This window comes from Triticum aestivum, chromosome 6B (genome assembly GCF_018294505.1).
Source record: "Triticum aestivum cultivar Chinese Spring chromosome 6B, IWGSC CS RefSeq v2.1, whole genome shotgun sequence".
NCBI classification, from domain to species: Eukaryota; Viridiplantae; Streptophyta; class Magnoliopsida; order Poales; family Poaceae; genus Triticum; species Triticum aestivum.
In genome coordinates, this window is record NC_057810.1 from 387,704,896 (window position 1) to 387,726,748 (window position 21,853).

The following is a 21,853-nucleotide window of genomic DNA, read 5'->3' on the forward strand; positions in this document are numbered from 1 at the left end:
GCGCTTAGTAAATTAGTTTTGAAAATTCACAGAAACATGATTTTGATCTGATTCTTTTTGCTCCGGATTGGTAAACAAATCTGTGACGCCCGGATAATTAAGCCAGAGTAATCCCCCCCTAATAGTGGCCATGTCATCGTGATTACTATGCAAATTGCCATTTGTTCTAAAGTCCAAGTCAAATTCAAATTTGAATTCCAAGTCAAATAATTTTTCTCTAAACGGTAAAACAAAAATGTTTGTTGGGTTGAAAATATTCACTAACTAATTATCATATAAGAACCAACATTATTTGAGTATCTGAAATGCCATTAACCTATTTGGACTTGGACCAGTAACATTTAATTTATCAATTACAATTTAAATAAATGGTGAAACTTCTCCAAATAAATTGAGACCTTGTGTGTGGCTTCAGAATCCTACCTAGTAATTACGTGCTAAGTTGCACCTATAAATAAATTCATTTAATAGTACCTCAAAATAATGCAAAACAGAGGTGAACTAAAGAAAAGCAGAGAATAAAGCAAAAACAAAAGGAGCCCAGCTAACTACTATGCACCGGGCCCTAATGGCCCCAAGTGCACAGCACGCTCAGCCCATTCACGCCTGCTCCTACCTCCTGTTCACCTCGCTCCCGTGGACGCCCGTGCGCCGTCCAGCACGCGGATGTCGCGCTGCCGCCCATCCCGTGGTTGAACAGTTGGATAAGAGCCCTCCCTCGACGCCCCTCTCTCTGCCATGAACCCTAGCTCCCTCCATTTTCCCCTCTGGCGCCGTTCTCCACCAAATCGAGCCGCGTCTGAGAGGTCCCATGGCTGCGCCGTCGACGTTGGCGCGGACACCGGCCTCCCCTCGCCTATCCAGCAGGTCCAGGAGGCGCGCACCTTCACCCTCTTCGTCTACGGCAAGTCGCGCGAGCAGGGACGCCCTCACGCCGTCGCAATCGTCGATCCCCATCGTCGGCCGTCGCTTCTACCTCGTCGTCGACCCGCCGCTGCCTGCGCTCCCGTTCATTCGAAGAGCCACCATGTGCTCCCTGGTGAGCACTCGCGCTGATTCCCCCTGCTTGCCCCTCGATTCATGGCGGTAGCCTCCGTCCCCGACATCGTCGGAGCTCGCGCGTACGCGTACATACGTACGTGTGTACTGCTGCTGCCGCTGCGCTGCTTGCTACTGCCGCCGCCCTTGCACTGCTGCTGCGCTGCCGCCATTGCTCCTTTGCTAAGTTGCTGCTGCTAGCGTTGCTTTGTTGCTGCTTCATGTTGCTACTCATGCGCTATGCCTCGGCCATGGCCATGGCCAAGAGATGTGTGTTGTGTGTGTAGCCCGCTAGTGCTAGTACCAGGCGGGGCTAGCCCAATTAGTTAGGCTAATCTCTACTCCTAATGTCTCAGTTGGTAGGTCGCGTTCCGGGTTTTATTTTCGTCCCACCTAACCCGGTCTATTTTGGTACTTCTTTGGTATTACTTCCCACCTCCCTCCCAACCGCGGAAAACCAAAAAAACCCCTAAGATGGAGTCCCGCACCCGCACAACCTCCCGTCGTAATTAACTGAGACGATCGAAAATAAACCACCGAGCACAAACCGGCGAAAATTAACCAGCGAAAAAAAACCAAAACAATCGCACGCACGTACAAGCAAGGCCGCCTGCCCTCGAGCGAGAACCACTCGCACGCACGACTCGCTCAGCAAATCGTGCGCCGCCGCCCTCCATCCTTCGCCACCGCCGCTCCATCCCTTCGCCGCCGCCGCTCCATCCCTTCGCCGCCGACCTCGCACATCAAAGCCGCCGCCGCTCCATCCCTTCGCCGCCCTCGCCATCGAGCCGCCCCACGATCCACTTCAGGAGCACCGTCGATCCCGTTGAGGACCTGCTGCCCATCATGTCGAGGATCCGAAGACGATCCCCTTCAGGAGCCTTGCCGATCCTTCTCCACACGCCACCGCCTCCCTTGCGAAGACGCCTTGCCATGGATATCAATCGGCGCCACGACGGCCGTGGCCTCACCACCCGCCGACGTTCCAGATCCGGCCATCGTTGACCCCCTCCACATCAGTGATTGGTCAAGGTAGGGGTGTGTGGCTCTATCCATCTTCCCGCGTGTACGACGTCCGTGTATCCCGGGCAAGGGTGCTTGTGAGATCGGGAGGCGATCAAAAGGAGGAAGAGGAGATCCATGGTTGGGGATACATTCAACGACCTAGGCATCATCCTCCCTGACGTCGTACTCGAAGCCCGCAGCCATTGCCTTCTCAATCTACGTTAGTCAGCAGCAGCAAGGTCAGACCCCACTATATTTTCTTCAGATCTTGCATCGCCATGGTGACTCCACAAAATTTGTACATCCATTGCCGACGTTGGTATTTATTCAGCAGAGAATTAACAACAGTAGACCAAAGCAAAGGGGGGTCAGCCTGAATGGGACGTATCCCCTCCAGAAGACTCGCCCTAGCTAACCTGCCTGGTACCTTTCATTAGCACTTCTCCCAGTAAGTTTGCAAATTTTGGATCCACCACTTTTGAATCATGCTTGGTGTGTGCTGACGGTGCACGAGGAACGTGACGGTTTTTCTCCGAATCATGCCATAGTTCTCTCAATATTGTACGTGTTGTTCTCTCAGCATTGTACGTCTTGTTCTCTGCATGATGTGTGGTCGATGGGCGGAGGCGACGACTGGCGGCTGTTCTATTTACACCTGACATGGTTGAGAGGCTAGGGAGCAGGCGATTTTGCACTCGTATTTGGTCGGCAATGGAGATGAATTTGTGAGAGATGTGGCTGGGAGTTGCACCGGTCATTTTTCTGCCCTCTCTATGTTATCCCTTTGCACTAATCGGTAATTGCTTTTTGACCAGGGGATAGGGTAGCGTACACGAACAGCAAAATTGTAGAAGACGAGGAGGACAATCTGAGTGACCAACATTATGTGGAGTATTGAGATGCAGGTAAGACATGTGTAATCTGAATTGAGACATATGGAGGGCATACATAGTATGTATGTGCAGTTTTTAATTGTAGGTTGAATTCTTGTTCTCTAGATCCATCTTCACCGACAGCACGCGCTTGTCTGTGACCTCCCACCAGCAACGCCTTGAGGTCACCCACACAAGCGACCAAGCAATTCCACACCGTCACCCTCTGCTACTTCGCCAACGACATCGAGGAGGTCGTGGGTGAGAGCTACTGTCCTCCCTGGAGAACATGCTCGTGCCCCATGCGTATGAAGAAGAGCTAAGACACTCGCATGGGTGCTCAAGGAAATACACCAGATTGAGCGAGGTTAGATTAAAGTTTCTTCATTCTACACTAGCTTTTCTTGTGCCTTTAGGTATTTCAGATAAGTATCGTATGCTGCCTACAACATGTAAGGGAAGCTAAAAAGGATTACAAAATATTTATGCTTCTTCATAGTTGTCCATTTGGTTCTAAACTTTGTTGAGTAGCAGACATATTTTACATTATTAATAAATAATGTTGCTGCACACGTGAGTTGGTTTGCAATGAAGTGGGCAGGTAGACATGTTTTTGTTGAATAAATATTTTTCATAAATACGGGGGCATGAAGATAATCTATTCTTTCTTTACTCCGTTGACAATGGGACAATGTTCTTTTTGTGTTTCAGAGTAAAAAAACAGACTCCAATCTGAATCTGACGAGTAAAAAAATATCGTTGTGTTTCAGAGTGTTACGCAATTTATCAACAAGAGCAAAGACTCTAATCTGATGATGTAGGACAGCTTTAATGTGACAGAGGATCATGGTGGTCGATGGATTGTGCACCCGGTAGTAGACTAGGAAAGGAACATTATTTACGGAACACAATGATATTCAGAGCAGCCCTGCACTATGTGAGATTTAGAAGGTATTCAAATTAGTGTTTGTTGATAACTGCAAATTCCGTGTGTCCGAGTTTCATATTTTTCTTTCTATCCCTGTCAACGTACTAATCCGTTGTTCTTTGATGTGCAGTTGGTACTGCCGGCGGATGCATCCATGTGCTAATCTCCTGGCACCGCGTAGACGGAGCCAAACGAGTTGGGGCCTCCAGCCGGCTGGTAGTGGACAACAACACCGGGTTTGTTAATTAATCAACAAGTCACAGATTGTCCTCTTTTCTGATTGGTCTGGTGTGGATTATCAGGCCTGCCGCGCAATCATAGATTTATCTTTTGATTTTTGTGGGTGGACAGAAACACCCTTTCTAAAGTTTTCTAGGGATTGTAATGAAGCACAGTAACACACTCCAGCATTCATTCTTTGCTTGATATTAGCAAACAATGTAAAATAACCAAGCTCACAACATTCTAAAGCGGTCTATTAGCTACTTCAGCAGACAACAGACAGAAAGAAGTAAGCAGTATTTGATTTGCTCATACCCGTGGAGGGATCGAATTCTGCCCAAAGTTTGTCGCAGCACTTGTGGTCAGCGGCGAGGATGAGCACCCACACCCGCTCCTTGTTGCTGGCCTCTGCATCCTCCTCCCTTGAAGCGGGTCTATGCGGGGAGTTGATCTAGAATATCCTATTGTTAGATATAACAAATAGGTGACAAGAAATAAACAAGAACTATGTAGTACAATATATGTGTCACACAGTATACTTTGAAAATGTGTAATTTGAGATTCTGATATAGATGTAGGCCTGTAACACACCTTGAACATGCACTGAAAATTGTTGTTTACAGTCTCATTTCTAAACCTGATGAAAACCCCTATTTAAAAAAGGATTTAATAGTTGTAGTGATTCTTTTGTCAGATTGATAATATATTGCAAATTATGCTTGATGGTTAATTTCTTGGCATAAAAGGTGCTTATTTGAAATTTGGTTACTACTGAAATTTTGTCAAGATACTTGGACTTGTTCATTGTTCAGTCAGGTTCCAATCAAGAGTTAACCTGAGGCAATAGAAAGTACTGTCTGTGTAACTATTGATGGTTCTGGAATAAGGATTAAACCAAATCAACGAAACAAATCCTCGAGGATGCCTTTTTTGGTAGCTAGCCAGGTTAAACTTTTCAAACCGTGCTCAGCCCTGTACTCATAGGTCCATTGTTTCAATATTTATGAAGCACCACATTTCCAAATACATTTATTAAGCACCCTACCAATGTCAAGTTTTCAGATCTTGCGTACTTTCTTGTGGTACATGCCTACAAATTTTTGTACAGTCTATAAAAAAACGACGACTGTCCGGTCTGGTCATAAACGTAGCCTGATCATAAAAAATGAAGTACACAAAAAACTTCATAAACATACTTGTCACAATTTTTTATTAACCTTGTTTTTACAATCTTTCAGATTATTCAGAAAACGAGTTACACAATTTTTTATTTAGAGAAAGAGTTACCACCATTTTTTTTAGAAACAACTTTCATGTTCTTCTTTAGAAACATTTTTTACCACTATTATGAAAATATGTTCATATTAAAGATTACAGCTGCAAAAAATATAACAGCTGCATGATGGTTAATCAAATCAAGGATGGTCGAGAACTTGCAGATGCTACGTTTTTTATTTTGAAGTTAAGACTCAACTTGGAGCATTGGAGCATTTGAGAAATCTCACCACCAAGTCGACATCCAGCAATGGCATCTAGAGCACAAAGGTCTAAAATTGAAAAGTACACAATCTGTTGAAATGCTCTCACCATCTCATGAAATTGATGTGCTCGGTGAGGCAGAGGACGATGGTGTAGTGCTGCCGAAGCTCGGTACTTCCTTCGCTGCACTGTGCTTGCTCTTCTAGGTGTCATCCAACGTTGCCCTTGCGCGCATCCGCATCAGTCTCCAACCTTGTTACAATTAATATATTAACGCCCATTGCTTCAAAGGGATATATATGAAAAGACAACAGAATAGAAAACCATATAAACATGGTGGAAATGACTAAACAGAGTTACTATATGCACATCTTTGTAAAGAAGGTAAGAACAAAAGAAATTTCTTCCTCTGCTCCAAGTGTGACACCTCTGAATCTTTCAGTTGTAGAAGAAGACAGAATGGAGATTAGACTAATCTGCCTTCTCGTTTTGAAGATCACAACAACATTTACTACATCACAACGCACAAGAACCTAACGGTTAAGTCAAACGGAGTTTGGAAATCAACAATCATGAGTTGTGAGATAACAAAATAATCACATCTGACTTGGTCACTCAAAAGAACTTATGCAGGTGAGAACCCTTACTGTGCTACTGCTAACGCCATAATTTATTTGATTCAAGTGGAGAGCTTTTTTATTCCTCCAAAGCCCAAGATATATAGCATTTTTCAGAGAAAGGTAACAGCCTCAACAGATTCTAGATAAGAAAAGGTGACGGAAGTGCATGAAGCTGGATTTGAGAGTGAGACTGAGAAGAAAAGACTACGGGGTAATCAAAGTACAATAGGTGATTCAAATAGAATGTTTAGGATACATATGTTTACAGTTGATTTTCAGTTCGTAGAAATATAATGTTTGGTACAACTGGACTGAAACAAAACTCAAAAAAATTGTACCTTCGCTGTGTGATTTCCCTGTCAAATACCGAGCATACTATCAGTAGGCTGTGTAGCAGGCCAACAGGCAGCAAGCCAGCAACTCAGCCTGGGTTGGCCAGATCGACGGCGCGGCTCAGCTTGAGGTAGAAATCTTCAAGTCGCCCTCGGCTCCGGAAATCGCCCTGGGATGGCTAGATCCACGGCGCGGCTCGCCGACGGCCGGATCCGGCTGCTCACCGCGACACCTGGTCTCACCATTGCTCACTGGACCCGGCCGAAACAGATAGCTGTGGCGGGGACCGAGGAGTGGAGGGGATGGGAGGAGGCAGGGACGTGCCAAGGTGGGGAGTTGTGGCGGCTGGGACGGCGTGGCGGAGAGGGTTGGCGGCTGCGACGATGTGGCGGAGAGAACGAGCAAGAGGGGTGAGAGAGTGTGGTCTTGCAGAGGGGTGCCATGGGGTGAGAGAGTGAGAGGGTGGCTGCCGTGAGGATAAGTCAGGATAGGTGGAAAAACTAATTTGGTTTGTCTCTTTTGTTTTACATGTTTACGTGATTAGCAACTTGGTTCTTTCTTAGACCACATTACACAGTACAAGTGGAGCCTGGCACTACATCCAGCACCCAACATGTAACAAAGCAGGATCTAGATAGTGAGTTCAGTTTAAATTAGCATAAATTAACAAGCAAGCATGACATTATTTATACGACAGATCCACAGCAATGTTAAACTCCTAGGAGTTTGTAGTTTTAGAGAAAAACAGTACTAGCAGTTTTCACATGAGACAATGATGGATTGGGGATAGGAGGAGAAGCTTGAGGGGAAGCTAGACTATGCTCGGCGCGGCTTGGCGGGGAGAGGAGGATGTGGGTGGCGTGAGAGGTTGTCGGGCAGAGGAGGAGGTCAGCAACGATGTGGCGGAGAGAGGATGATGTACGTGACACCATCGAGGGATTAGAGGGAAAGGAGACATGACAGCTGGCGTGGAGAGGTGGTGTCGAACGACGCCATGGAAGGAAGAGGATGATGTGCGGCAATGACAAAAGCGGATGGGCTTCGACAGTGGCATGAAGAGGAGGACCATCGAAGTTGTGGAGGAAGGAGGAGGGGGCGGCTGACATCGTGGAAGGGATAGGAGAGGTCGGGAGACGGCATGGAGCGAAGAAGAGGCGCCACTCCTGCAAAAAGCTGACGACCACATTCCTGATATTGTGCATGAATATCATAAGCGCATCAAACTAATCTTAATTTGTAATAGGTTATTAGTTGAATCATTGCTCTCTATGTATACATCGTCAAATTACCTTTTTTACTATCTTACATTGCAAGTGAAGTGGATTTTAATTATTACTCGATTGCACTCGTGCTATCTTTTCTATACATGTGAAATTTAACATGCATTATGTTTATATATAACTTTAACAAAATATTCCAAAAGTCTGTGGCAATGCACGACCATTCTACCTCTCTTATGATAAAAATAAAAATAAATGGCAATAAAATTCTAACAATAAATGTTATCAAGGGTTGGTATATCTACCTATCACAAGAGAGGTAGGAGTAGTATGTTCTAGAAGATGTGTTTTTCTGTAGTGTTTCTAAATGGTAAATTGTATGGTTTCAAGCACCTAAGAAAAACGTGCTACACTGATTTGATCTGTTCGCTCGCTCGCCTCTCCCCCCTCGCGGGCGACATGCGAATCCCCGACCCCCCCTCTCCTCCAACCCCTCCCCGTCTTTCCCCCGTGCCGCCGCCGGCGTGGTCCGCCAGGTCATTCCCACGCGGTGCTGGCAGAGGCGGGCCGTTCTTTCCCCGCTCGCGCGTTGGGGGTGGGGTGGGGGGGCTGATGGCGGTGGTGCTCCTCGGGCGAAGGCGGGCCGTTCTTTCCCCGCTTGCGCGTTGCGGGCCGTGGGTGCCCCTGATGCGGCGGCGCGGCCGTTGGCTGCAAGGCGTGTGGTGGTGCGGCTGGCTGGTGGCGTCCACTCCGCCCAGATCTAGGCCATTTTGGGCCCCATCTGGGTTGGGGCGGGCCGGCGGTCCGATGTGCGGCGGTGTGACTCCCTGGTGGTGGTGGCGAGGCATCGGGGGGTGCGGGTGGTGGCGGCTTTGTCGGCCGACGTGCTGCAGTGTGGCAGCAGGGGCTGCCCTAACCCATTTGGGCCCGGTCGGGCCAGTAGGGGCCTGGTAGGCCCCTGCCGTCACGTCTGGTCGGCTTCGCGGCAGCGGCGAAGGTTGTCCCGTCTCGTCGGCTGAGTTGTGGATGCCCCCGAGCCCCTTGGCTCCTCTTCCCTCCTCCAGATCTCGTGTCGGAGGCCTCAGGAGACGACGAAGTTGGTTCACTGAACGTGGTGGCAAAGGCTGGTGGGCGGCAGGTTGGTTGGTACACTTCAGATCGTCGGGGGTGGTGGTGGTTGTGTTTGGGTTCGTGAAATCCCTGGCGGCTCGTCCGACATCGACGTGGTGCCGCCTACAGGCGCCGCCGGACCTCCCTAAAGGTCCTCGGGTATACGCCTTCCCCACTGTCCTCTGCGTACCGAGGGAAACCCTAGGACTTGTCCGGGCAGCAGTGGCGTCGTCGTCGCATTCCTTCTTGAAGGTGTTGCTCTGTATGCGACGCTTCGGGTGCTAGGAGCGCGGTGGTACTTCACCGGACGGTGCAGCGGTTACCGGTCATCTTTGTTTCGTTGATCTACCGGTGTCGGCATTTGTTGCCAATTATTATCTTTCGTTTGACATGCAACAAATACAAATTTTCAAAAGCCCGTTGCAACGCACGGGCAGTCTACTAGTTTGTTTTAGTTAAGGGGTAAATATGGTAGGTTAATTATTGGTCCTATCACATGCGCCCCTGCTAATTACCCTCTTTTAATAAAACACTAGGCATTGACATGTGGGACCCCATACTGTTCACTTGACCAGTCAATGCTGACTAGGCAGTTGACCAAGTCAACTGTCCCATGTGCCATACACTTGCTGGGTACACTTCTGGGTACCCCTAGCCTTTTCATATTTAATTTCGAAATAAATAATAATGTTAGAAAATCTTTTAAAACTTTGAAAAATCATATAGAAGAAACCATAACTCGGATCGAAAAACTTTATACATGAAAGTTGCTCAGAACGACGAGACGAATCCGAACACGTGGTCTGTTCGTCCGCCACACGTCCCTAGCATAGCGAACATGTAACCTTTTCCCTCCGATTCATCTGTCTGACAAACGTACGGAACCGGGAAAACTTTTCCGGATGTTTCCCCCTTCGCCAATATCGCCTAGCGCCGCGTTAGAACACGTCTAGCTCTGCCTGTTGTCCTGTTATGCTCTTGCTTGCTATGTATTTACTGTTTTCTCCCCCCTCTTCTCTTCGGTAGACCCCGTGACGGCTGCCGATGCCGCTGTGATCGACTACGTCGATGACGACCCCTCCTTCTCGCCTGAGCAACCAGGCAAGCCCTCCCTTTGATCATCCTGATATCACCCATTCTATACTCATGCTTGCATTAGATTTTGCTACTGTTATTGTTTGCTCCTATTCTGATGCATAACCTGCTTTTGTACCTGCTATTGTTACCTACTTGCTTATCCTAAACTGCTTAGTATAGGTTGACTAGTGATCCATCAGTGACCCCCACTTTTCCTTATTGCCCCTGCTTCATCATCGACGCCTCGATCGACGTGATCGACGACCAGAGCCCGACACCTCACATCACATCACGCCCCTTTAGTTGCTCGACTCTATAGGGCTACTATCGAGTGCCGAGGGTGATCCCTCATAATGCACTCCTGATGATAATTCTGTAGTGTAGCTATTCGGTCGTGGTCATCGAGGGTGATTTCCTCTTTCACCAGTCCCGATACGGCTTGTCGTTCAACACCTCAAGTGTGAACCTCGGGGGTGGTCCCTCTTACGTTCACCTTGATGATTACATTGAGTGGAATCCACCGAGGGTGATTCCTTGGGTTTTCCCCTTGATGTTTGGACACACGATTACCTTGGCTTTACTTGAGACCTTGGTGAAAGTCGGGCGGGCCCGGAGAGCACCCGCAAGATAATGACGTGGCACGGCCGGACATTCTGAGCCCTTGTCGTAAGTCCACGAGACGGGGCGACGGGGTCACTTTCGATCGTGAGTCTCTACTCGTCTCCGCAAGCTAATAATACACTATCGTTTGGGTATTTTTTCTGAGTTGGCCTCTGGCCTTTACGCACTAACCACCACGCGAGAATAGATATGGGCCTCGATGTCACAGTATCAGCCGAAGTTTTGTCAGACATCCAGTTCAGCAGTGCGGCACGGTCGGATCGTGCTGGCCATCCGAGGCGGTGCTGGTATTCACCCTGCGCGCAGCAACCCGGAGTGCTGCGGGCGATGGGCCCAAGACCCCGGAGTGCTTAGGATGTAGACCGGCGGGGACCTCTCTGCTGAGCCTAGGTCGGGCTACGACGTGTTGATCTTCCGAGGCCGGGCATTGACCCCAAAAAAGTGTGTCCGGCCAGAGTGATCGAGCGTGTTGGGTAACGTGGTGCACCCCTGCAGGGAAGTTATATATTCGAATACCGTGTCCACGGTAATGGACGTTCAGACTTATATCCTGATCTTATACAACTACAAATGCATACTTGAGATATGTGGCTCCGGGATTGCTTACTCGTAGGGAGTCGAGGAAGGATCTCTGGGCATTAATGTTACAACATGCTTGTTAAATATTATAAATTGCTATTCTTTACTCCTCTACATGCTGCAACATGCTTGGAGCTACTTGAAGATGCTAGTCTTCCATAGGCTAGGCCTTCCCCCTCTATTCTGGCATTCTGCAGTTCAGTCCACAGATACAACCCTTCCATTTGATACCAATGCATACTTAGTATAGATCTGATGCTTGCGAGTACTTTGGATGAGTACTCACGGTTGCTTTGCTACCCCCTTTTCCCCTTCTTTCTTCTTTCCGGTTGACGCAACCAGATGGTGGATCCCTGGAGCCAGATGCCACCGCCGATGGATGCTACTACATGAAGACCGCCGATGACCAGGAGTAGTTAGGAGGTCCCAGGCAGGAGGCCTTGCCTCTTCGATCGTGTTGCTTTTGTGCTAGCCTTCTTAAGGCATCCTTGTTTAACTTATGTCTGTACTCAGATATTGTTGCTTCCGCTGACTCTTGTGTATCGAGCTTGTATTCGAGCCCTCGAGGCCCCTGGCTTGTAATATAAAGCTTGTATTATTTTGATTTGTGTGTAGAGTTGTGTTGTGATATCTTCCCGTGAGTCCCTGATCTTGATCGTACACATTTGCGTATATGATTAGTGTGCGATTGAATCGGGGGCGTCACAAAATCGCTCAGGTTTTCCTAGTTTGTATGGATTTTTGAAGTTACAGAAGTATCCGTGAGTTACAGATTACTACATAATGTTCTATTTTTGACAGATTCTGTTTTTCTCGTGTTGTTTGCTTATTTTGATGAATCTATGGGTAGTATCGAGTGGTGTGAACCATGGAGAAGTTGAAATATAGTAGATATTACACAAATATAAATAAGGAATGATTTTGCAATAATACCTTAAAGTGGTGATTTATTTTCTTATGCTAACGGAGCTCATGAGATTTTCTGTCGAGTTTTGTGTTGTGAAGTTTTCAAGTTTTGGGTAAGGATTTGATGGACTATGAAATAAGGAGTGGCAAGAGCCTAAGCTTGGGGATGACCAAGGAACCCCAAGGTAATATTCAAGGATAACCAAAATCCTAATCTTGGGGATGCCCTAGAAGGCATCCCCTCTTTCGTCTTCGTCTATCGGTAACTTTACTTGAGGCTATATTTTTATTCACCACATGATATGTGTTTTGCTTGGAGCGTCTTTTATGATTTGAGTCTTTGCTTTTTTTAATTTATCACAATCATCCTTTCTGTACACACCTTTTTGGAGAGACACGCATGAATCGTGATTATTAGAATACTCTATATGCTTCACTTGTATCTTTTGAGCTAGGCAATATTGCTCTAGTGGATCACATATCTATAATACCTAAATAGTTCATCCCCACTACCTTATTTCTCTTGACATGCAGGCTATCCACATCACTAATCAACATGCAGCCATCCACCTCGCTCCACCTCAAACGGTCTAGCCACATCATCTACTATATGTAAATAGGAGCCCGCCTCATATTCTGCCACGTCACCAGAAATTGCTTCATCCGTTTGATTGACCATGTGTAGTCAGATTTTCAGCACATGGGTTTTATTTTTTGCAGTGTAAAATTAAAGCAACCCATGGGTTTGACCTCACGCACTCCATACCCGGGTTGGCTTCATCTTCCTCGCCTCCTTGCCTCCTAAAAACGCTAGCACCAACGCCTTCCTGTCCACTTCCCATCCTTTAATTCCCAATCAGTTCGGCCTCCTCCTCTCCATCTTCTTGGTTTGAGTAATAAGTTTGCCTCTGCTGTGAGACTCCTCCTCCCATGCTCAGTAGTCCACATCAAATTGGCCACCGCTAGCACATGCACATGTAGCCGCGCTTAGATGCTGAGTGGCTGCTCTGCCGCCGTCCGCCCCTCCACCGATTTGAGAGGGAGAGATGAGAAGGATAGGGCATGTGGCGGGTGTGAGGGAGAGAGAATGTAGGGGAGCATGGCGGAGGCTCTGCCAATGGGAGAGGGGGAGCGTGCTGCGTCTAGCTGCAGCCTGCAAGTCAAAAGGCGATGGACACATCATCCCGGGTGACAAAATATCTCTGATCTGTTTAAACATGTTCATTCCAATTCCAATACTCCTTGAGTTGGTCCCTCCCGCTCCCATGTCAAGCATGATTGAGTATTAGAAATCATGCAGTTTATACATGCTTCTCCCTGGCTAATGCTTCGATTTGGTAGTTATGTTTGGTTATGCAAGGGAATTGTTTTTGCTTGCCTGGTTGTTTGCTTGGAACACGTCATGATATATTGGTTTGATTTTTGGTTGGTTCTTGCAGATATGCAGAAATCGGAACTGATGATGATGTTTACGGACATTAGATTCCGCCGATGAGAAGCATACATGTAACCTCAAGACTCAGTTCATATTGTATTTACTTATCTCATGTTGTACCACCCGACTTAGATGATTTCTTCTCTCTGCGGCAACTGCATATGCCTCATTGCTCCTTGTGAGTTGCAACTTGGAATGGTGATGCCAGAGAGCAAAAACCTGTTTGTCAAGCCCTTGAGCCAAGAACGAAAGCTATTTCCATGTCATGCACTCATACTTGATACATGCGAAAAGGGATATGGGCGGTAAGGTGGTGTTGATCAATATATAGGTGCCATAATCTAAACATGTAGTCTGAATTTCTTTTCATATATGTTGGTGGTTCAGATTACTTCTCTTCTACCATGCAATTATGAGAGCAGTAACTGATTCATTACTATGCCGATGTCATGGTTCCACGCTCCCCCTCCACGTTCATACTAATTTTTATGGCGATGTAATTGTTGAATTCTGGACAATAAAATGGGCTGACATGCTCTTTTGATGTGCTAAAGATCTTTTGCAGCTACTAACTTTGGCTGATTCGAGTAAAGTCTAAGGACATTTATGCATGTTAATATCTTAATTGTTTCATACTTGCATGTCTTAAGTTAACAAGATATAATCTATTTCCACTGATGATTATCTTCAATGTGCTAGTAACACCATCTGTAAGTAGCATCTCTATCTCTCTCAATCTATTTTAATAAGATCTTAGTGTATACACAAGGCATGGTAAATCATCTTCCTTCTTTCATAGTAAAAATCGTGTACTATGGATTCATAAATAGATTATTCTCGAGTTTTATCTTTCGTACGGTCGATAGCCGATCGTTGAAAACAGTATTCCGATAATCCATGAAGTTCTTCATAGGGACAAAAAAAATATAAACATTATCATCTCTTAAGACAAGGACTTAACTACGTTGAACATTCCCATCCTACTTTTTCTCAATTTATTTTCTTAATCCCACTGTACAGTTCCCTGGTGGCATTGTCTTGCTCAAATTTCACAAAGATAGCAGTGTAATGGCTATCTAGGTACACTCAAGATCCCAAAAAGAATCAGGTCTGCGAAAGTGCTATATGTTCATCTATATTTCCCTGATATATTTTTTATTTGTGTTATTGCAAAACCTGGATTTTATCATACAAGTTACTGAACCATTGGGGAATGCAATGCTATCATCCACTAGATCCAACTTCAGTTCTTCTGTTCCTTCTTCCCTCTCGAGGATCACATTTGCAAAGATCTTACTATCATGTATTGCTGAAGATGCATGCTCCCATGAAATTAGTTTGTAATCAATTAGATGGTTCCATAAGTAAATGACGATGTAATCCTGTAATCTGTTTGTTTGTCTACTATCCAAAATTTGAATGATATAACTAGGACGATCAACCTTACCTATGTATGATTACAATGATACCATTATAAAGTATTAGTGCCAAAGTAGATTAATCTATTCATCATTTTGCTGATCCTTTTAAGAGAGTTAGTTTGCTGAGCGAAGCAATATTCTTGAGCAATATTTTCCACAGCAACGCGCGGGGAATCATCTAGTATCTTCTTAGAGCACGGCGGTGGCTTTATTTTATAGAAATTGTTGAACTCTCATGCTTCACTTATATTATTTTGAGAGTCTTTTAGAACAGCATGGTAATTTTTTGGGTTATAAAACTAGTCCTAATATGATGGGCATCCAAGAGGGATATAATAAAAACTTTCATAGAAAGTGCATTGAATAATGTGAGAAGTTTGATCCTTTATGATTGTTTTGAGATATTAAGATGGTGATATTAGAGTCATGCTAGTGGAGTAATTGTGAATTTGAGAAATACTTGTGTTGAGGTTTGTGAGTCCCGTAGCATGCTTGTATGGTAACCGTTGTGTAACAACTTTGAAGCATGAGGTATCTCTTTGATTGTCATCCTTTGTGTGGAGGTCGGGACCGCGCGATGGTTAACTCCTACCAACCCTTCCCCTAGGAGCATGCTCATAGTGCTTGGTTTTGATGACTTGTAGATTTTTGCAATAAGAATGTGAGTTCTTTATGACTAATGTTGAGTCCATGGATTATACGCACTTTCACCCTTCCACCATTGCCTTGTGCCGCTCAACTTTCGCCGGTACCGTACACCCACCATTTACCTTCCTCAAAACAGCCACCATACCTACCTATTATGGCATTTCCATAGCCATTCCGATATATATTGCCATGCAACTTTCACCATTCCGTTTATTATGACACGCTTCATCATTGTCATATTGCTTTGCATGATCATGTAGTTGACATCGTATTTGTGGTAAAGCCACCTTTCATAATTCTTTCATACATGTCACTCTTGATTCATTGCATATCCTGGTACACGGCCGCAGGCATTCACATAGAGTCATATTTTGTTCTAAGCATTGATTTGTAATTTTTCGAGTTGTATGTAAATAGAAGTGTGATGATCATCATTATTAGAGCATTGTCCCATGGCAATCCCTACTCACTCACATTGATATCTATTGATGGGAATCTCCATAGCCCATTGATACGCCTAGTTGATGTGAGACTATCTCCTCTTTTTTGTCTTCTCCACAACCACCATTCTATTCCACCCATAGTGCTATGTCCATGGCTCACGCTCATGTATTGCGTGAAAGTTGAAAAAGTTTGAGAATACTAAATTATGAAACAATTGCTTGGCTGAAACCGGGGTTGTGCATGATTTGAATATTTTGTGTGACGAAGATGGAGCATAGCCAAACTATATGATTTTGTAGGGATAAGCTTTCTTTGGCCATGTTATTTTGAGAAGACATAATTGCTTTGTTAGTATGCTTGAAGTATTATTATTTTTATGTCAATATTAAACTTTTGTTTTGAATCTTTCGGATCTGAACATTCATGCCACAATAATTAAAATTACATGGATAAATATGTTAGGTAGAATTCCACATCAAAAAATTCTATTTTTATCATTTACCTACTCGAGGATGAGCAAGAATTAAGCTTGGGGATTCTTGATACGTCTCCAATTTATCTATAATTTTTTATTGTTCCATGCTATTATATTATCTGTTTTCGATGTTTAATAGGAATTTATATGCTATTTTATATTATTTTTGGGACTAACCTATTAACCAAGAGCCTAGTGCTAGTTTCTGTTTTTTTGCCTATTTTAGAGTTTTGCATAAAAGGAATACCAAACAGAGTCCAAACGGAATGAAACTGTCGTGATGATCTTTCTTGGACCGAAAAGAAACCAAAAGAGTTGGAGATGAAGTCAGAGACGCAACGAGGCGGCCACGAGGCAGGAGGGCGCGCCTAGGGCGGTAGGGCACGCCCCCTACCTCGTGGGCCCCTCGTAGCTACCCTAACTTAGCTACTTCGCCTATATATATACTCTCATACCCTAAAAACATCCAGGGGAGCCACGAGACCACTTCTCCACCGCCGCAACCTTCTGTACCCATGAGATCCCATCTAGGGGCCTTTTTCGGCGTCCTGCCGGAGGGGGATTTGATCATGGAGGGCTTCTTCATCAACACCATTGCCTCTCAGATGATGCGTGAGTAGTTTACCACAGACCTACGGGTCCATAGCTAGTAGCTAGATGGCTTCTTCTCTCTCTTTGATTCTCATTACCATGTTCTCCTCGATGTTCCTGGAGATCTATTCGATGTAATACTCTTTTGCGGTGTGTTTGCCGAGATTTGATGAATTGTGGATTTATGATAAGATTATCTATGAATATTATTTGGTTCTTCTATGAATTCTTATATTCATGATTTGATATCTTCGCAAGTCTCTTCGAATTATCGGTTTAGTTTGGCCTACTAGATTGATCTTTCTTGCAATGGTAGAAGTGCTTAGCTTTAGGTTCAATCTTGTTGTGTCCTTTCCCAGTACTGTATTGTTACCATCGAGGATAAAAAGATGGGATTTTCATCATATTGCTTGACTTGATTCCGCTACATCATGTCATCTTACTTAATGCGTTACTCTGTTCTTCGGAACTTAATACTCTAGATGCAGGAAGGAGTCGGTCGATGTGTGGAGTAATAGTAGTAGATGTAGTATCATTTCGGTCTACTTGACACGGACGTGATGCCTATGTTCATGACCATTGCCTTAGATATCGTCATAACTATGCGATTTTCTATCAATTGCTCGGCAGTAATTTGTTCACCCACCGTAATATTTGCTATCTTGAGAGAAGCCACTAGTGAAACCTATGGCGCCCAGGTCTCTTTTCCATTGTATTGAATCCCTTTTACATCTTACTAGTTTCTGATCTACTATTTTACAATCTTTTACTTTTCGATCTATAAACCAAAAATACCAAAAATATTTACTTTACCATTTATCTATCTCTATCAGATCTCACTTTTGCAAGTGACCGTGAAGGGATTGTCAACCCCTTTATCGTGTTGGGTGCAAGTTGTTGATTGTTTGTGCAGGTATTCGGTGACTTGTGCGTTGTCTCCTACTGGATTGCTAGCTTGGTTCTCAAAACTTAGGGAAATACTTACGCTACTTTGCTGCATTACCCTTTCCTCTTCACGGGAAAAACCAACGCAAAGCTCAAGAGGTAGCAGGCGAGTGGGCGTGTCTGACAGCTTGCTGGGAGAGAGTGAGAGCGAGTGGAGAATAGAGAGAGTTCAACATGGCCATATATAGTGGGCACGCTAGTGCACCAAGGGTGCGGTCTAGGGTGCGCCCATGTGAGCTCGTAGGGGGGAGGAGGGAAAGGTAGGAAAGGGCCGACAACGTGTCATGTCCCGGACGCCGAGGCAGCCTCGGGGGACACGAGGAGGAGGCCCTATGTCATTGGGTCATCAGGATTGGTGCGGCTACAGTGCGGCCAAGCACTGTAGCACGCTCTAGAGCGTGCCTTTGGCATGCCAAGCATGCTCTGGACGCGTTCCAACATGTACACTAGTGTCCAGTGGGTCTAGGGGTGTGTAAACAAGTGGGGGAAGGCATGGGATGCTCTGGAGAGCTTCAGAAGTGAGAGAAGAGGTGGAGAGAGAGATGAATAGTGCTGTCCAGAGGGGAAAAACTAGGGTTTTCACCCCTCAATCATTGAGCTTTGGGAGATGGGGAGATCTGGAGGTAGATGCTGATCAGGAGAAGCTTTGGTAAAAAATTGAGCTTATGGAGAATAGTGGAAGGGGTCAAAACAGTGGTTTTGGTATAATAGCAGAAGGCGTGTGATGATGTTTTGGGAAAGAAAATGAATTCTACTTGACATGAGAATTAGTAGGATCAAATGGCATATAAAATTGGGGTTGATCACCAAGTTTGAGTACATTTAAAAAAGTTGGCAACATAACTTTGGCAAACCCTAGAAATCACAGAAAAGGGTTTCCCAACATTTATTCATGCAAATCTATTCTCCTTGATGCACCACTTAGTGTAGTGTCATCATTTGGACATTGAGCATGTACACAAAATTTGGGATCAAAAGGAGACAATTCGTAATGTAGAGTTTCTCAAATTTGGATCTGGACAGGATGGTTTTGGGGCACTTTTATGAACCAAAACTATTTCGATTGGAATAAAACTTTTCAAGATCATCACATTAGGCATATGTGACTTGCTAGAATTTTCCTGGATTTATTTGACAATATTTCTTACAGAATATTTCAAATACTTGAATTATGCAAACATGGTTTTGGAGCGTTTTGTCCAATATTTTGAACATGACCATGTGTTGAAACTCTTATATATGGACAATATATGTCCAATGAGATTCCCTAAATTTTCACAAATATTTTTGAAACACTAAAATAATTTTAACCTATTAAAGACCATTTTTGGCCTTAAGAAAAACCCTTCAAATAAAATTGCAAAATAATTTTTAAAATAATATTTTGTGATTTTTTGGAGTCCTATATCTAATGGGAGTCAAATATACTTTTTGAAAGATTTTTCACACTCTAAATTAAGTACTTGTAATGCAAGCCTCAATTCAGGGGTTTTTGGAAAACCTAATTTAGAAAATACTTTTAGGACAAATTATTTTTGTAAGAAATACTATTCTATCCTATACACATGGCATGATCATTGGGCAAAATTTTGGATCAAGGTGAAGGAGTATAAGAGTTGGAGAATTTATTTGATTTTTTGAGTACTTGCAAACAACAGACAAAAATCCAATCAAGCAAAGTACAAAACACTCAATTTTTTTGGAAAACCACATTTTATCATGATTTATTAGCTTAAGTGTTGTGGAATGAAAATCAGGGTGTGACAGACCTATCCCCCTTACAAGAATCTCGTCCTCGAGATTCCCAAACTACGCGCAGAAAGGAATAAGGGAACTTAGATCTGCGGTAGTCTTCACGTCCTCATACTGCTTTTGCTTTCGTGTGGTGCTCCATTGAACCTTGAAGTACTTGATGGTTCGGCTTCGTGTATAACGTTCCACTTGATCCAAGTTGCAAATTGGTGTCTCGTGTAGGTCAAATCAGGCTGGAGGTTGATGGCTCGGTGATCGATGTCCTTGTAGAGATCGGGCTTGTTAGGAAGTTGGAAACAGTTCCGAAGTTGGGTCGCGTGGAAAACGTTGTGCACACAGGATAACTTAGGTGGCAACTCCAGTTGGTAGCCATCTACTCTTCGTCTTGCAGTGATCTCGAAGAGGGTCAATAATCTTAGTTTGAGCTTCCCTTTGACATGGAAATGCTTCGTTCTTTTGAGAGGACCGGCTTGCAGATACACATGGTCTTCGATGCGGATGTTTACTTCTTGACGACGTAGGTTGGTATAGTTCTTCCTCCTTGACATGGCGGTCTTCAAATGTTCCCTAACTAGCTGAATGACTCTTCTTCCGTCTTCGGGTAGACAAGTAGGTCACCAATTAAAGATGACAACCAACTTGTCCAAGTACTCCATGAAGACTTTGTTCACGAGGTCAATAAAGAATGTTGGGGTATTTGTGGTGGTCACAGTTGAGTGTTGTCCAAGGTCTTCTTGATCTAGAGTCAAGGCCCAAGATCATGATCCAACCATGTTGTGGTTTGATAGGGCTTATGTAACACCCCGTTTGTAACTTCCCATATTTGTAACTCCAACTCTTGCCATTTTCGGCTATGTATTATGATATTCCCTCTGTGGCCGGGTTTTTGTCTTTCGTTTTGCATTTTGTACATGTCATGCATCCCATATCATGTCATCATGTGCATCTCATTTGCATACGTGTTCGTCTCATGCATCCGAGCATTTTCCCCATTGTCCGTTTTGCAATCCGACACTCCCACATGCACCGGCGCACCCCCTCTTGTCTCTTTTTGTGAGCGGGTGTTAACGTTCTCGGAATGGACCGAGTCTTGCCAAGTGTCCTTGGTACACCACCGGTAGACCACCTGTCATGTTTCGTTCCATTTGGAGGTCGTTTGATGCTCCAATGGTTAACCGGGTAACCGCAAAGGCCTTTTGAGTGTTGCAGCCCAACACCCTCCAAAACAGCCCAATAACCCATCTAAGTCACTTCCATGCTCTCGGTCGTTCGATCACGATCGTGTGGGTGAAAACCGCTCCTCAATTGGAGTCTCCTAGCTCCCTCTACCTATAAATATATGCACCCCCTCCGAAATCCCGCAGTCCAAAACCCTAGCCCCGCTCCCTCCGCGGGCCGGACACGTCCGGTCCGCGCCGGACAAATCATTGCCGCCGCCCGAGCCAATTCCACACTGCCACGTGGGCACCGCCGCCTCCCGCCGCCGCCGGCGGGCGAGCCCGCGCGGGGCCCTCTGGGCCCGGTCGCCGCTGCCCGTAGTCCCGGTCTCTGCCGCCCATCCTCCGCCTCCTCCCGCGCGACGCCCGCGCGCCGCCGTCCACTACAGCCCGCCCGGCCACCGGACCTCGCCAGCCGCCGCCTCCGCCCGCGACTCCGGCGCCAGAGTGCCTCGACCGTCGCCGCCGGCTCCGGCTCCGGCCAGATCGGAGCCGGCGCCGCCCGGATCCGGCACCGCCGCCCCGTCTCCGGCCCTCCCTCGTCCGCTCCGGCCGCCGCGCCGCCCCATCTCCGGCGAGAGTCTGGCCCCGCCTTGAACCACGCGCCAGATCCAGATCTGAAAACGAGGTTGACTTTCCCCCCTTGTTTTTCTGCTAAGTCCCGAATTGCTCACATTATGTTGCCCTGTTCTTCACATCATATCTCCTTGCATACTGCTCCGTTTCATGTGCATGATATATCAAAATGTTTATCAGCTCTTAATTTTGTTCTATTGTGCCATGTTTGTTTGAGTTCATCTGGATGCCTAAATCATCGTTGCAAGAGTGCTATATGATGTTAACTGCTCTCTGTTATCAGAACTTGATGTTTTGTCATTTTTGTTGCATTTAATGTGTGCACCTTATGAGCATGAG

The 21,853-nt window shown here is 45.4% G+C and overlaps 2 long non-coding RNA genes across 11 annotated transcripts; one reads left to right on the forward strand and one right to left on the reverse strand.

Moving 5' to 3' along the window:
- The first annotated feature begins 666 nt into the window (after positions 1-666).
- LOC123137230 (uncharacterized) lies at positions 667-4,377 on the forward strand. Of its 10 annotated transcripts, none has more exons than XR_006467927.1 (6): positions 1,837-2,282; positions 2,375-2,491; positions 2,624-2,948; positions 3,042-3,282; positions 3,686-3,866; positions 3,974-4,377. It is a non-coding gene; the product is annotated as an uncharacterized lncRNA (long non-coding RNA). The 10 variants fall into 10 exon arrangements; XR_006467928.1 differs by having other exon boundaries at positions 2,375-2,466; XR_006467929.1 differs by having other exon boundaries at positions 2,378-2,491.
- Positions 4,378-4,379: 2 nt separating this feature from the next.
- LOC123137231 (uncharacterized) lies at positions 4,380-6,965 on the reverse strand. The gene is made up of 3 exons (XR_006467934.1): positions 6,503-6,965; positions 5,653-5,796; positions 4,380-4,516 (listed from the first exon to the last, which is right to left on the reverse strand). It is a non-coding gene; the product is annotated as an uncharacterized lncRNA (long non-coding RNA).
- Positions 6,966-21,853: the final 14,888 nt, after the last annotated feature.